Consider the following 17,756-nt stretch of genomic DNA (forward strand, 5'->3'; position numbering starts at 1 on the left):
AAAATTATCAGGTGAGTCCACCCATTTTATTAATAAGGCATTGCAATAGTTAATCCCACTCATTGTTGGAAATGCATGCCTTTTCTCATACGAGTTTGTGTGGTTTTAGACTTCCAATGCCTGTTTATTAGTCTTGTCTTTTCTAAGTGCTATGCAGTGTTTTCTCCCTGTGAAAGACACTCAGGCACTACTCTAGTTACCCCTACTTGTAGTGGTGGCAGAGGAAAAAAAAAAAAGTGCAGCGTCTCTCACTGTAAGGAATTACTTTGCCATGTCCATCAGAAGATGAATCTAATTACCCACCATTTGACCTGGTAATGCTTCAGTCATCTATCTTTCTGTTGGGCCATTCTACTATGTATTTTCCACAAAGACTTTAGCATCCTTTATCAGATTTCTATATTCTGTAAAGTTTAAGCTTATATTGATTTGTTTTCTATTTCCGTCTTGATGTTTTTTGTACTGTTAAGTACTGTCCTCACATTGCCCTGAACCGTGATGCCCTTTTCAGTGTATCTCATCTCAAAAATGGAATTGTTACTGCATGATTCTTGCTCTCTAGCAGCCATCTTATTTCTAAATAATTTCCAAATTTCTTTTAATGTCTATCTCTTTAAACATTGTTTTCTAACCTGTTATGTTTATAGTGGCTTTTGTTTTGGGGAAAATCACTCAGTTGGAAATTTATGTACTAGCTGAGACTATTGTGTTTTTCTTTATGGAGAAATTAGTGGGTAGCTGTATTACTGCTCTTGGTCTGTAGCTTCTGAAACAATGTCCAGTTCTGTTACTGATTGTCTTTTGAGCCTGGAACTTACCTTCTTCATTTAATTGCTATTATTTTACTGTCTGGTATCCTGCATGCTTTAATCAAACTGTATTGCCTAAAATCCAGATTTTCTTTATGCTAGTTAGAAAAACACTTAAGAATTATCTTATCCTGGTAGTATTTTTTTTTTAATAAACGTTTTTAAATATTTCTGTGATCCTTCTTAATTACCACATGTGCTGGTTTGGTTTGGTGGGGTTTTGTCTTAGCCGGAGAAGGGCCTCATGGAGGGCTCTGGTAGGAAGCTGAGAAGCTCCCCCAGCTCCAATCCCAGCGAGCCAAGGAGCCATTAGAGAGACAATAGATGCGCCTCTGCGATTACCATATGAAAGAACTGAGATAAAACCTGAGCAGAACGGGCAGTTAGAAAGAGCTGAGCTGGACAGGCAGAGCCGTGCCGGGGTGAAGATCCCGTAGTTGCTGAAAAAGAAAGGGAAGAAGGTGCCCAAGCAGAGGTTTCCCTGCAACCCAAGGCGAGATGGCAGCTGTGCCCCTGCATTCATGCAGGAACGTGGTGGAACATTCCCTGAAGGCGCCAGGAAGGGTGCAAGTGGATTTGCAGCCAGTGGACTTTGTGAGAAACACTTGTCGACTCACACGGATCCTTCAACGAAGCACAGTTTATTTACATTCTTGCAAGAATGGGTGACCTAAACAAGTAGGCACACCCATAGTAAGGTGAATAACGGTTTATATTCCCTATTCCCGACGCAAATTTCCCTCCCCTGTTTCCCCACTGGCTGGGCACTCCAGGGTTTACAGCCTATCCGACGCTTCAAATTATCCTGTAAGTTTCTCGCCCCTGTTTGCACATTCCATTCTAGCAGTTTACTTTTTACCTTTTAAGGTAGAATTTTGACCTTTCTTGCCCCCTGGGCTGTCTTCCCAATTAACAAATCTACTGGTGTCATCCTGCCCTGAGAGCAAGATAGAAGTTTTGTTCAGTCTTATCTTAGGCCATAAATCCTTCTCCCTGTTTAGATCCCCAGGTGGAACCCAATTCAGTCCCTCAGTTTCTTGGGCCATAAACCACTCCTGGTGTCCTTAGAATATACAGATATCTCACTTATCTCAAACAAACAATATATTTCTAACATTAGGATATAAACCAAACCTGACGCTGTGTTTCTAACACTAGAATGCAAAAACAACACTACATTTCATTTCTAACAACTTGGATTATGCAGCTGTGGAAGACCCCGCTGCCATGGGAGGTGACTGTTCCCCAAGCAGCCCGTGACTCTGTGAAGCCCACACTGGAGCAGCTCCTGAGGGACTGCACCTCGTGGGAAGGATTCATGAAGGAGAGGCTTGTGGAGGACTCTCTCCCATGGGAGGGACCCCGTGGGGAAGCAGAGCAGGACTGTAAGGAATCCTTCTTCCTGAGGAGGAAGGAGCAGCAGGAACCACCAGCCTGTGAACTGACTCTAAACCCCATCCCCTGACCCCTGTGCCGTTGGGGGGAAGGAGGGAGAGAAACTGGGAACAGAGGGATTTGGGCCCGGGAAGAAGGGAGGGGTGAGGGTAACGTATGTAAATCCTGCTCTGTGTGTTGTTGGTGTCCTGTGTGCATTTACAAGTTAAATTATAATTTTCCCACAAATTGAGTCTGCTTTGCCTGTGACCTTAACCAGTGAAGAACCCTCCTTGCCCTTTGCCTGGACCTATGAGCTTCTAGCTGGGGTTTGTCCTCCCCATCCCAGTGCGTGGGGAGAAGGGGGAACTGGGAGCTGAGTCAGCAGCCTGGGGGCTGGTTCTTTGATGTCATGTTAGGCCCAAACCACGACACCACAGCTTCCTGAATATAGGGTGGTGGGGTTAAAAATTATTTATTACAGAATTTGTCTAGCACAGACTGACTCTTTCCATCCTTTTTTTTTTTTTTTTTTCAATCTTACCTTCTTAGTAAGCATCTTATTGGTGACTTTTTAACATTGCAGTAATCCAATTTGTTCTGCCAGGTTTCAGGCAATTCCTTCTCTCTTCTCATGAGTCATAACAATTCTTTTCCTCAGCAAAACAACTGGCATTGGTTATATAAGCAGTTTTATATTCCTTGTCAGCTCAGCTGAACTTGTTTGCAATATGCTGAGTAGGAGTTCATGTGACACTTGTCATCTCAGCACCCTCTTCTCCCTGTTGCTAATGCAACAGCCACCTTGATGACCAGGTAGTCTCGGAGATCATTAGCTTATTATCATCAGCACTGAAGATGCAGCCTGTTCTCGTTGGCTAGCCTCCTCCCTTATGGGGACGTTGTACACTAGTTTGCAAAAACAAATCTTTCACTTTGTACCAGCTCTGCAAATAGCTGCATGTCTGCAGCACTCACAAACTGTGCTGCCGGAATAGCCCTAGAACTTTGTTAATATCCTGGTATCTTCTGCTACTGAAGTAGGTCTCTGACAGCAAGGTGTGCCATTACAGGCAGATTATAATTTCGTAATTCCATGCAATTTACAGTTGCATTTTTACTTTTGCTCCACGCAATTGGCACAGTATCTTGTAGTTAGTATTGAGAGCCTTTACTCTCACCTTAGCTGTAGTAATTCTTCCAGCTCTTTTTCTGCAGTCTCTGAAATACTGTGTGAGTAGATACATCCTTTAACTGAAAAGCTTACAAATTAGAAAGGTATATTTTAGTTCAAACACTACTTCTCAAGATTGATTCTTACTTCAGAGCTTACTTAACCTCTAACACTAAGACGAATGGAAATCCCCTACTAGCTTGCAATGTATATTTCAAGAGCCGGATTTTCCTCATGTTTAAATGAATGGAGGTGGATTGACTATGATAGGCCAATAGCTATGTATGAAAATGTACTCCTTCAAAAACGAGTACAGGATGGGCATATAAGTTGCACATACAACCTAAAATTTTATAGTCCTCCTAATTGCTAGTACACTGAAAGTCTCTCATACATACAAATGAACATTTAGCACATTTTTGTAGCTCATTTACTTTTATAAGTATTTTTAAAGGGCACAGCCCTGAAAATTGTATCTCCATAAATTTGCAGAAAAGACATGCTGTTACTGCTCTAAAATGAAGAGGAATTTTCATTTCTAGTGTGCTGGTTACGAGTGAAGACACCACAGGAACCTGAGAGGATGCTATTAATTCTTTACCTCAGCCAGGCAAAATTTTGGCAACATTAAAAGGAATCTTCTCCAGCTGTAACTAGGAACTGAAACCTGGGCTTCTCAACTCGGAGTGCTCTTTGCTTCCTTTAGGACAAAAAGCAACCCACTGTAATTAGACATTAGCAAGTTCTTCTGATAACATGATTTATAGAAGGTTTCAGAGGGAAGGCTCATAGACCCATAAAATTGTAATGCCACATGCAACAAAAAGCCTGCTCTCTCTCAAATACAGCTCTTAATTCGTTTAGGAGACACACCCTATGCCTGCATCAATTAGGCTGGGCTGGCTGACACTCCTTGGTTCATCCAGAGTAATAACTTGGAACTTCTACTCTGTTTCCCCAAATTTACAGGCAAAGTAGTAAACTGGTAGGTTGTGGGGTTTTTTTTAGGTATCTCCACTGTAGCAAGAGGAGATGCATTTTCCTTCTAAGAATAACCTCGCCTGACAAGACATGAGGAGCAGCATTGACCTTCACTCATATCTTCAGCTTTGATGCTTGCTTTGTCTTTTTGCCCTCCCCCCCCATGAAAAAGCAGTAATAGCTTGTACAGAATAACCTAGAAACGCTCTTATTTTACATATTTTTTAAAACTAATTTTAATGTATATCTGAATGTTACAATTTATAATGCTTAAAAATCATTCTAAATAGCAAAACAGCTTTCAGTTTTGGAAATTAGATTAAGGCTTCACTAAAAATATCGTGTATATGGTGTTTTGTATTTTAAAACTGGTTTGTGAAAAGGGAAGAACAGCCTTTGCTTTATGAAACTAATTTTGAAATGATACTTTAACAAAGGAGTGATTTATGAACTTCATCTCTGTTAAGATGCTTTACATTGAATAATACTTTTCCTTGGTATATAAAGCTATTTCTCTAAAATCAAAGATGTTGACTGTCTCCAGGACATTTGATTATAGTCTGAAGTCTTTGTGGAATTACTTTGTATTATTTCCTTTCTGAAATGGGATTTTCCCCCTTGCTGTGGTATATCATCAGCAATGAAATGTAATGACTGACACTCTACATAAATAACTAGGTATTTCAGTTAGTGAAACAGACTTCTTGAAACACTTCTTCAATTGCAGCTAGGTCTAGGAAATCACTGTTATGTAAAGTATACCAGAACAAAGTGTTCCCGTAGGAATCCGGATGCTCTCACACGTTAGGTTTTTGCTCTCCCTCAGCAGCAAGTGTAAAGCTCATGCTTTTGGCTCCACCATGGAGCTACCAATTGTAACTGCAACCGCACTGTTGACACATCATACTATTTGAATCCTAAATTTAAATTACTTTGTATTACTACCTCTAGCCTACCTATTTGTAGCATAACTTCAGACAGTTGTAAGATGTTTTAAAAGAACATGATGTATTACTGAAAAATAGGAATAGTAGAAAGATTGCTAAGCTGTCAAAAGTAATAACTACAGTGTGCAAGTTAATGCATTTTTGAGACATTTAGAAGTACAAACATGATGAAAAAAATGCTTTAAAGTCTCAGTGAAGAAGCTGTTTTAATACATTTTTGTTCATCAAACAACTTCCTCAAGTTCTGTAGCTTCATCAATATTTTCCTATGCTAGTGAACTTTGGGTAGTTGTAAAAACATGCTTTTTGATGAAGGTTTTCAATGTTGTTTCGATCTTGAAAACTCATACACCATTTATTTCATGTGTCATTCTGTGTCATTTTCATGTTAGCCTCAGCTTTTAAGATTCTATTGCTGTCTTCCACAAAGAGGGATAATTCCTTCTTCACACATCCATAATTTAAAAAAATAATCTTTAAAAAATAAGCTCAGTGCAGTTTGAAATACAACAAAATTGTCACACATGCTGGCATGCCACATAATACTTAGCTTCCAGTATTCCATCAAATAAGGACACAGCACAGTTCACATTGTTAGACTCACTGTGTTTTAGACAGAGTTGAAATTGTAGAATCATAGAATTGTATAACAGTTTGGGTTGGAAAGGACCCTTAAAGGTCATCTAGTCCAAACAATAAGCAGCGACATCTTCAACTAGATCAGGTTGCTCAGAGCCATGTCCAACCTGACCTTGAATGTTTCTCTCTGAGAAACCCATTCTAGTGTTTCACCACTCTCACTGTAAAAAATGTCTTCCTTATAGCTAGTCTGAATCTACCCTCTTTTAGTTTAAAACCACTGCCCCATGTCCTATCACAAGTTTGTCCCTGTCTTTCATATAAGCCTCCTTTAAGTACTGGAAGGCCACTGCAAGGTCACCCCAGAGCCTTCTCTTCTCCAGGCTGAACAACCACAACTCTCTCAACCTGTCTTCATAGGAGAGGTGCTCCAGCCCTCAGATCATCTTCATGGCCTTCCTTTGGACTCACTCCAACAACTCCATGTCCCTCTTGTGTTGGGGCCCCCAGAGCTGCACACAATACTCCAGGTGGGGTCTCAAGAGAGCAAAGGGAAAGAATCACCTCCCTTGACCTGCTGGCTGTGCTTCTTTTGGTGCTGCCCAGGTTATGGTTGGATTTCTGGGCTGCAAGCACACATGGCCAGCTCATGGCCAGATTTTCATCCACCAGTACCTTCAAGTCCTTCTCTGCAGGGCTGCTCTCAATTCCTTCATCCTTCAGCCTGTACTGATACCAGTGGTTGCCCCAGTCCAGGTGCAGGACCTTGCACTTGGCCTCATTGTACTTTAGGAGGTTCACACAGGCCCACTTTTGGAGCTTGTCCAGGTCCCTCTGGATGGCATTCTGTAAATTGCAATTATTAGTTTTAGGACACACCTTATGTGTATTGGGAAGATACATCAGTCCTCCTATCTGATTGGTTGTTGTGTGTGGATTAATGAAGGAGCATTACTAACCAAGCCTGTCCAGGGTCACCATACTTTGAACTAGATTCTTCTGTTCCAAAATTTTGGCAACTTATTTGTAAGTCAGTTTATAAATTTTAATTTTTCAGAATTTAAGCATTCTGTAACTATGCCATATTAACAAAATAAGTATATCTAGTTCTGCCTTCTGTCACTCTTTTAAAAGCAGGGTCTTTGATGCATAATTTTTTTTAAACCTACAGGCACATACAGTTCTGCTGAACTTCTGGGGAGGTCTGGCCATACAGAAAGCCTGGCATGGCAGGCAGAATAAAAACCACCATCTGAGACCTTGTTAAACTGGGAACTTTATGGGGTGGATTCCCTCCAAACCTAGAATTTTCATCTGTTTGAATTTATCATGACATATACTGAGATCTTTGACATTTTTCAATTTAGTTTTCATGTCATTAGACAGTCACATGGACCAAAACTATTCAGGTACATTTGCAATATTGGAAATTATCTTCTGGGGTTACGCAGCTTTCTCCCTTCAAATATGAGCAAACAAACAAAATCTTAAGATCTGTTTTGTCTTCCATGTTTGGACCTTTGCTCTGAATTAGCTGGAGAAGCAATAGTAGGCTTGTGTGACTCAGTACATAGCAGGTGACCCAATACATTGAAGTAGCTTTATTGCTTCCCTTAAAAGTCACTGTGACCCAATGTCAGCTTGGTTTCAATAAGGTTTCTGTTAGGCAGAAACAATATTTCTCTTTCTGTACTGTGTCTACTTCATCTTCTTTTCCTTCAGCAGCTGAATTGTCAAAGAGTCTTAAGCCATCAGCAGTTTGAATTGTAAGCACTGTCAGTTTTGAAATACTAATCCTGGAAAGAATTAAGCAATTGGAAATCTTGGTAAGGCAGTATTCCTGGCCCTTGAGTAGGAGGGCAGCACACAATTTCAGGAGACTGAGTCTTCTTCATAACATTCACTAAGGAAGGAGGGAGAACCAGCATCAGTGATACAGATAAAAAAAGTAATCAGTTGAGTCCCTCAGGCTGGAAGGGACCCCTGGATCTGTCAAGTGAGGTTTCTGCTACCGCACATAGCCACAGTGTATTTTCCTAATCATAAAGTTAGTAAGATCCTTTTAAAACAAATTAAGTTGCTTTCTCCTAATATTTTATGGATTTTTTTTCTTCTAGCTAAAATTTAATTCCAAATTTTCACAATATTTTTTTTTTTTGGTGGACATTTTATTTAAGATCTTGTCCCATGCTATACTAAGCTCAGTTTCACTTCTTTTATTCTAGCCCTCAAGGTCATCTGTCTCTTCCTATATAACATTTGAATCTTCCCCTTTATTGTAGAAGACTCCCAAAATGTCATTAGCAAATACCTACTTCTGTGCCAAGATTACTAACATAATATTCTGCAGCATTTTTCCCCAAGACCAATGCTTGACCAGCCTCTGCAAGAGCTGAATTTTACACAGTGAAGATAGAATTTTTTTTAAAGCAACATATATCTAAATTATAATCTGAAATAGTGCATACCCCCTAAAGACAGTCATATTTCTCAGTCAACCTGATTAAGTACAATCAGCAGTTCATGAATGGACCTGAAAGAAAACCAAAATACTAAGTAAGTCTGCCAATAATTAAAAGTGCTTCCAAATACAGGTCTGTATGCAGATGGCAGCCCTTTTCTTTCATAATAATATTTAATATAGGATATAGGTTAACATTTTTTTAATGCACTCAACCTCAAGAGACCAGAGGAAATTTTTCAGACTGAAATTTGAATTAGCTTGTGCTAGGAAAACATGAAGCTGACCACAGACTGACATAGTGCTGCAGTAATAATCACCTAAACTACGTAAACTTTGCTGAGGCCCTTTCCCCTCTTAAGAATTCTTTCCCATTGTCTTCTGTATTGACAAAATAAGCCTACTACCAAACAGATAGGTGCAGTCTTTCTACAAATTGGGTAGTATAGATGTGCCTCTGTCACATCTCTACACGCTGGTTGTGAACATCCAAAACATGCTTCCTTCTGTGATTTTTAGGATACTTTTCAAGAGTGTGTTCAAACAAGTATGCTTAAGAAGTTTTTTAAGTGCAAATGCATAAAGAAGGTCAATATACGTGTATTAAAAGCTGTTGGAACCCCAGCTAAGCAAGGGCTATTGTGAAATACAGAACAGTCTTTCTCATAAAAAACGTGGTGTGTTGGTTGCAAAAAAGATTTGTGTTCATAGCGAAGACAAGTCCATAGCTGCACTGATCTAAGTCAGCAATCACCTGAGAAGGGATATAAGCAGGGTGGTTGACGCACGCACACTGGCAGTGCCATCTTCACTTGAAACCAGACATAAGCAGTGCTCAAAAAATGCTCTGGGGTGTTTTTTCTTCCTTTTTCATCAACAAAATTTGTGCCTCTCCACAAGATACAGAAGAATGTGTCATTGTTATTCAAGGAAACCGTCAGACTTTTTAACTCCATTGAGAAAGAGTGAATGACAGGTGGGGACCACTATGTTGGCAAGGAAGTTCTCTGCTAGCAAAATGCCATGGGAAGAAGCCTGAAAGAAGGATGACAATTTAACTTGCTCTTATACATAAAAGTAATTTGAAAAGAGGCATTTCATTGTGAAGTAGCCTAAAATGCCATGATATTTTGACTCCTGTATATTTAGGCTGATACTGTCTTCAGTAATGTCCTTATAAGATGAATAGTGTTGAAAAGCTTAAAATATATAAATTAGGCTTGATATTGCTAATGCCAGCCAGCTGCTCTGGTGGCTTCCAAAGCCTGCAAAGTATTCAAATTAAGTGTGATAGCTTGAGAACATGAGCTTTAAGATTTTACAAGAAATTTCAAAATCCCTACCTATGGCTGAGGTGTTCAAGATGTAGTGACTCTTCATCTTGGTAAGTGCTTTGTATGATATGTTTTCACATGCCCATTTGATGCACTTTGGGTCAGGGACCTGTATCAGAGTAATTATCTCTAATATTATACAATTGTATTCACAACGTGCCAGTGTCCTCAATGCAAAGTCATTTAAAGCATGTGAAGGACATAAGTGGAAAGCACTGCTCAAATACATGTCTGTGTGAGAGAACACAGGTGGGCACAGAAGGAGGCTGATGGCTGAAAGGAAAAAAAAAAACAAAAAAAGAAAATTAATTTTGGGCTAAAGAAAAGCTCTCACATACATTCAAAGGAAGCACTGCCTTTGAATTTTGTTTTTGCTATTTCATATTTATTTTTACCTTACCTTAGAGTGATCATATTTTACTTTTTTTTTTCCCGAGGTTTTTTTTTGTTGCTTTTTTTTAGTTTTTAACCAATCTACTTGCTTCCGCATCAATCCAAATATTTTTTTTTGTTTGGGGTTTTGTTGTTGTTTTGGTTTTGTGTTGTGTTTTTTTTTTAATTGAATAGAATCTATAATTATAGCAGAAAGCTTTTTCCATTCCTCCCCCCCACTCTAGGATATATAAAATTGCAGATGCATGTACCTGGAAAAAGTTCTAGAGAATTTGGGATTTACTACTTGACAGACTTCATTAATCACTTTGTAAAGAGCTCTTAACTATTCTTGAATTTATCATTAACTTCAGTGATGAAAGGTTTTTGAAAACCCATTTGGCTCTATTCTTAGCTATTCTTTATCCTTGAACATGGAAAGATCCTTTTGATAGTGTATTAAGTGACTAAAATTAGCTCCCCAAGGTTTGGAAGGTCCTCTATATCCTAGTTATAAAACATTTTTCTTTTAAATAATTAGGGGGGAAAAATTCTAAGCTACCTTTGCTAAGAATAGGCATTATGATGAAATAATGTTTCTGTTTCAGAATGTTAGCTTCTTTTTAAAATATAAGTTTTTCAAGCCACACAAACGAGTACTTTTTATTGCCTGTAGCCTGATTGACCTCTCATTTACTCTGCATTGCTGTGCCTAAAATGAAGCTGTTCTTTAAGGAAAAAACATCAAGCCAGATACATGTGTTCAAGAGCTCTAACTCCAAAGTGAAAGGACGGGACAGAATGCTTACTGATTAACATTACAGAGTAGCTAGAGGAAGTTATTGGCTTTCCCGATGTATATTTCAGTGCTATCTAAGGACTATCAGCTCTCAAGTTACTGCAGCTTTAGCACCTGGTGCTGCTTCTGCCTATTTGGAGGCAAAACAAGACTTAAAAACATACAGAAAGCTGGGTATTTTGAAACAATGGATTAGTGGATATTTTAACACCAGAAATTGCCAGCTCTCATGAATATTTACAAAAGGAATAAGCATGTGCTCATGGAGAAGTCCACACATTTGTTAAAATTGTCCCTGCCCTCAGTTTCCTGATAGTGAATATATTGTCTTTATTCAGGATATGAACATTAAAAAAAAACCAACACAAACAAAACCCAACAAAAAACAAATCCAACTGAAAACTAAACCAAATGAAAGAAAACCCCTCAGCTCCTTTACATTCAGGGCCACAGAGATTGATGTAACTTTTAACATCTGATGGCCATTAATACTTTATTTTCTCACCTTTGGGCTAATATGAAACTTATGGAAATTATAGTGTTTAGTTCAAAATTTTCAATAAGTTTTTTATTAAACTCTTTGGTTAGTTTTATCTTTATTTCCTTCATAATATTCAGTGATATCCGTATTTGTTATGTTTGAACCTTTAATGTATTCTGAGTTCCACTGTTCCTACTGGTCAATATCCTATAAGCCTGAATGAAGTCTCATATTGAAAAGGCTACTTGTGATGTCTGAACTGTAATAGCCAAAAAAAATCTTCCAGTTCTCATGATGGGTTTTTTGAAATGTGGGTAAGAACTGCCATGGAAAATACTATCTGGTTAGTAAGACTGTAGATCAACGTGACAATAACTATTCATACTTTATAAGCATTTTTCTGAGTGGCATTCCTTTTTTTTTGTTTTACCTTTGGCTGGCTTATCTCTAGTCTTTAATATTTGCATGAAAAAATGGGAAATATGTTAATCATTAAAAAGCAGGAAAAAAACTCTTACTAATACCCCTTAGAAAAAATACTTTTTAATATGAAGTATTAACCTTGAGCCTTATTTCTTTCAGCATTTATTTTCTTACTTGAATATGGTAGAATCAATATTGCAGATGACATTCACACAGCTCATCAGAAATCACTGGATTTGGTGATTATAATTTTAAATAAAATTACATTTTCTCCTTAATGATGGAGCAAGACATAGTCATTAGAATCCAGGTTATGTAATTGCTGGCTTGCACCCAGAATATATAAACCCATCATCTTGCATTCTATGGCATCTATGATGCCTTTCTACAGCACACAATGCAATTCAGTGCAGTAATGTAGTATAAATGTGTTGCTTCTTATTTGCATCATGTTTTTATATGTATTTATACTAGAAATTTGCACTGATGGAACTGGAGCTGTGAGCATTTTGATCTACATTTGAATCCTCTTTGACAGTTTCTGCATATTCAAATTTGAAGAAAGTATTTCTTGTTCCAGGTTTGCTTCGTAGAAATCAGTAGTCAACTGTCAGAGAGCTAGGGAAATACTACATATTATTAGCATTGAACTGGTAGTAGCAAACCAACATTTTAGCTTGCCCACTTTTCAAGCTGTTGCCTTGATCTCTGACACGACGAGGAGAGGAAAAGGTGCAGACCATTCTGCGGTTATGTGATGTCTCTGAACAAATCACTCAAGTGACTTTCTTCAGACCTCAGTGATGTGTAACCTAACCTAGGGAATGGCAGGAAGGCATGACGAGAGCTTGGGACATGCAGTCCTCAGCTGGCTGGAGTGCATGGAGGATGACACAGATACAACTTCTCATCCATTAATCTTGTTTGGTATGGTTCACTGAAAGAAGTTATTGCCAGTGCTGGAGCATTTGGATCAGCCCAAAACAAAGCTGGAGGCAAAGGAGCAACTAAGCAATGTGGAGCTCCTTTCAGAGCTCCTGCCCTACTGATCAGTGTAGATGTCTCCAAAGTTTGTTGTTGACTAGTCAATCTTGTATAGTCTAGTTTCTAGTGAGACATCAGAACTGAAGCTGACATCCTCTACCTCAGGATATATTCTGCACATTTCACAAATCTGGTGGGATGAAACTTGGAATAGCGTTAAGGAAGCTTTGCAGAGTGTAACACTTTCTTTCCAGTAATATAATGTTATTTGAGATCCAACTTGGATCAGGTTATGTGATGAGAGTGTAAAGGCCCCATGTATTTTCAGACAAAGGAATCTCTTGGATGCAAAAAGAGCAATGTCAATGTGCCATCTTACTAGACACTTGGAAAATATATAGTGAGTTTTCTGAAATGGGCTAGAGAGAACACCTAAAAGGAAGGCTGTTCTTTCTAAAGGATGAATGCATTTCCTAGGTAGCACAGAGCTGAGTTTGTTCTGTTCTTTTACAGCTAATATATTGCTTCTGTTTGAGGGAAAGAAAAATTCTAAAAGAAGATATTTTTTTTCATCCAACTTCCTGCAAATGCCATGTTCCTGCACCATATTTAGGTCCAAATCACTGTGGATTTTTGTGAAAGGAAGAATGAGAAACTATTTTCCCTGACATCAGTGTTTTATGATTACTGAGCTATTTAGAAATATTTGACATTGTACTGATTTTCTCTCTCAAAATAAACTTTTCTGATTACCCTTACATTTCAGTGATTTCTTTTGTGAACTAGTGAATCTGCAGCTTGTGAGGTAACTGGCAAAAAGTCTGATCCATCAGCAGTTTTGTTTACTTTCTTGAGTTTGTAGTGTCAGGGCAACAACGAAGAAGCAATCAGGCATCATCCAGCTAGTCAAACAGAATAAAAATTGAAAAGAGGAAATAATTCATGGTGTTAGCATAACTCATTGAAGTTTGATGTGACTTTTTCTGGAGCAATAGTTTTTTCTCTGGAATTTAAACTAAACTTTGTAATTCTGGAATAGGAATGACATTATTTTCTAAATACCAAAGATTTGGGGGGGATGACTTCCCCAATAACATCTTCATATAATTTATTTTCATTGCTATTAAACTTTTTATTTACAGTAATAGACCTTTAAGTGTACTATGACTATAAAATCTCCACCCACTAAAATAAAGGTCTTCACATTTATAACTGTTTAATTTATAATTTATAACTGTTTCAGTTCTAATAAAAGTTTGTACTATACTTATCAAGTGTATTTTCTGGCCCTATGCAATATTGCAAAACCCAATGACTTAAAAAACAGAAGTCAGAATGCCAAAATCTTGATAAAAGGAACTTATGTTGATTTTCTCTCTGAGGACTGAATTTCTGTATTTCCTATAGGAGTACAAGGTCTCCTAGCTTTCCCTTTCAGCTGAAATTCTCAGCTAACTTTGAGACCAAGAGTTTGATTCTAAGAAAAACCCAACGAATGAGATTTACAAAAATATTTTAAAAATTCCACAGTTAGCAGCAGTATAAATGTGTGATGATGATTTTGAGACTTGATGACAAAACTGGAGAGAGGCCAAATTGACTTAGAAACAGAAGGTCAATAAAAAAAACTGTTACATGTATTGTTATTTATATCCAACGTCTATATATAAATGAGCACTTCAGTTTTTGAGGTATGTTGAAACTTTTCTCTGCAGAATTCATTGAAAATATATGATCTCTCTGGGAGTCTGGAGGATCTTGGGTTTTGAACTTTTGTATAAGAGTACTTTCCTATCACATTGATTTCCATTTCTATTTCTAGTATGCTAACAGTGTCATGTCTTTCCCTGGAGGTTTTTGTTGCTCTTAAGACAAGTGATACAGAGACAGAGCCTGAGGTGCTGTGAGGGACCCTTGGAGGTTTGAGGATGAAAAACCAGGCATGATAAAAGCATGTCAGTCCCCTAATACAAGAATCACGAATTGTTTGCAACTTCATTTCAGGTGTGGGTTATACTAGTGGAAGAACAGACCGCTTTGCCCCTCTTCCTGCCTTTGAGAAGGGTTTGCAACACTATATGTTGTCTCTAGCTAAGCAGACAGAAAAAAAACATGGGAACAGACCTTGTCATTTTATAATCAGAGTTACCTGGAGGTAAATACTGTAATCAAAGCAAACTCCCATTCTTTTACCTTTATTCACCCTTTTATATGGCAATATTGCAGACAGTTAATCATAATTTTACCAGAACATCACATAAACCTCTGCTGTTTTTAACCAGGAACACAAAGGTGAGTATTTATCTTTCATAGGAGTGGAGTGTTTGGCTCCTGCAATACATGCACAGACTAGTAGCTTTCCTGTGTGAGGAGTATTGATTAGCTATGAGCTGGAGTCTCTTTTGAGCAATTCTATAGATAAAGCTGTGATCTCAAAGAATGTACCCTGCAGGCTGTCTGAGTTCAGCTTCTAGGTTTGAAATGCATGGCTGAACAGCTTATGGTAGTCATCTCACCTGGTCGCTCTCATCCCTGCTAGGGTGTTTGATGCTCTGTCCTAGGTCATATAAGAAGTCTTTGTGGAACTTTTGACTTAGGAGGACATTTTGGTAGCAGAAATGAAAATATATTCCAAGTATACGAAATTGTGGTGCCAAAATACACACAGTTTCAGAATGCACCTCCTTCATTCTTTTTCATACATGGTCTGAGATTTCAAACACCAAATACTTGAAGGTTTAAATGTATTCCCACTGAATAAACCATATATTCTGCAGCTATACTACAAGTTCTTCTAGGGCAAGCATATATTATTGCCACATGCTTGATGTGTGTTTGCAGCTTTTAACTGACAAAAGAGTGAGGCTTTTTTTTTTTTTTCTTTTTTCTTCCCTTTAGACTAACTCAGCATCTTAAAAATTCATCAAGTCTTATTAGGGCTAGGTCACTTAGAATTGTGTGGAAAAAAAAATTGCTGAAAAATATGCTTTTATTCTTTACAAAGCAGACCTGAATTTGCCACTTGTGGACTATGACCCCTAGTACAAAATCATTCAGGAAATTAAAGTGAATCTCATCTGCTGAGAGTGAATGTCTGCATTCACTTCGACTTCCAAAGAACTGGCATGCTGTGGAATTCCAGTATGTAACATCTCCTAAATCTTTCTTGCCAATGGTCCTACTTTTTCTATACAATTATTATATGATCTCACAGCAGTCATTTCTATACTTAGGATGGTTCTAGCCATTATGCTTCTTGTACTGAGTGGAACAACATCAGGTCTGAATCCCTTCAAACAAAAAGGCAGCTGAATCACAATCTTCTATATGTTGGGTAAGTTTCCTAACCCCAAAGGACTAAAAATTAAGTGAAATTCCTGATAAGATCAATGCTCTTCAGTTTTGAGAATAATTCTAATATTTTGGTGGATCTGTCCTGCATCTGAACACGTTAAAGGTTCTTGCTAACAGTCTGGACTACAGAATAGAAATGGTTTATTAAATTTGTATATGACAGTGGAAGACAGTCACATTCAAAGTGATTTTGACAAACTGAATAAATATTCTGGAAAAAATAAATTATGGTATTCAATGAAGACAGTGCAAAAGGGAGAAGTATTCAACCATAGAGCTAGAAATAGGAATAATGCCTTGGATGGTAGTTAATTTGAAGGAAACAAAAGCAACCAGAGCTTAAATTGTGTCACAAAATTGTCATTAGTTAACACCCTACTGGTGTTACAACAAAAGCTTGCATTCCACATGGAAGCTTGGAAAAGGAATATACACTGTAACGCATAGGCAATTATTCTTTTCTTATGAACACTTGTCAGGTCCAAAGTAGCAGATTATGTCCAGCTTTGGACATTGCACTTCAAAAAAGATACAGATCAGTTGAAGACAATCCTGATAAAAGCAGTGAGGGAATCAGCTGTTGAGATGTCCTGGAGTGCATCTGTAAGTGGGCTTTAACTACGTAAAGACTGAGGGGAATACTCTGTTGGCTGCCTCTTTGGTGGCTAATGTAATACTTTGGAATCACAGCGAGGAAGATTGAGATTTAAACATTAAGCAAAAGTTAGTAACTGCAAGCCAGAACAGATTGCCTGAGGAGGCTGTAGTGGTGCTATCGCTGGAGGACTTCAGAATGGGTTAGACAAACACTTGTCAAGAATGACACAGACGGAACTGATGGTGCCGCAGGGCAGAGCCACGGAGGAGCTGACCCCGAAGGTCCTTCCACTCCCACTTCGTACATGAATAGCATGATGCTGTTTCCTCCCACCCCACCTTTAATATTCAGCATTTTACCGTTCCTCCCACAAGCCTGCATTTATCTCCAGTTACTGTCCTAAAAAAACCCCTTCAACTGCATCTTTTACTATTTTATACACATGCAGGGAATGCTTTCTGCTCAAGACAGCTTCATGGACAGACAATAGATCTCACCCATGAAAAGAACAGGACTACTTCTCAACCACTTGTAGAGATGAACTTTGGCTATAGGAAGAGGGTTCTCACTGCATGATTTAGACCTAGACATTCAGAAATATTAATAGAAATATGGGCTGTAATTGAAGTTATAAACTTAAAGGCCAGAAAAAACCCAGGAAGTTAAACATACCTTTATTTTTCTATAGTCACCCGAGGGACATTAAGGTGACAAGTCTGGGACACATGCCCCCGCTGTTTGATGTGATGAGACTGAAAGGGCACTAGGTCCTAATGAGCTTAACCTAAGTGTCCTCCTCTGTTGCTGAGAGGGGCTGGTTTGAGAGGAAAGGATAACTGCACTACGAGGTCAGAGCGAGCATGTGAACTCAGACCCGAAGCCCAAGCGGGCTGCAGCAAGTAGGGCAGAGCCGACAACGGTTTCGACACGGCTTTGAACGCCTCCTTCCTCCGGTGCTGCTCCCGAGGAGCGGCGGTGCCCTCAGCCCCCTGGTGCGGGCAGGCAGGCGCTGCGGGGCTGCCGGACGCGGGGAGGCAGGCGGGGCAGCCCCGGCAGGTGAGCGTCCCGACACCGCCCGGCGCGGCG

The sequence above is a fragment of the Chaetura pelagica genome, unplaced genomic scaffold (genome assembly GCF_000747805.2).
Source record: "Chaetura pelagica isolate M959 unplaced genomic scaffold, ChaPel_1.0 scaffold142, whole genome shotgun sequence".
Classification (NCBI taxonomy): Eukaryota; Metazoa; Chordata; class Aves; order Apodiformes; family Apodidae; genus Chaetura; species Chaetura pelagica.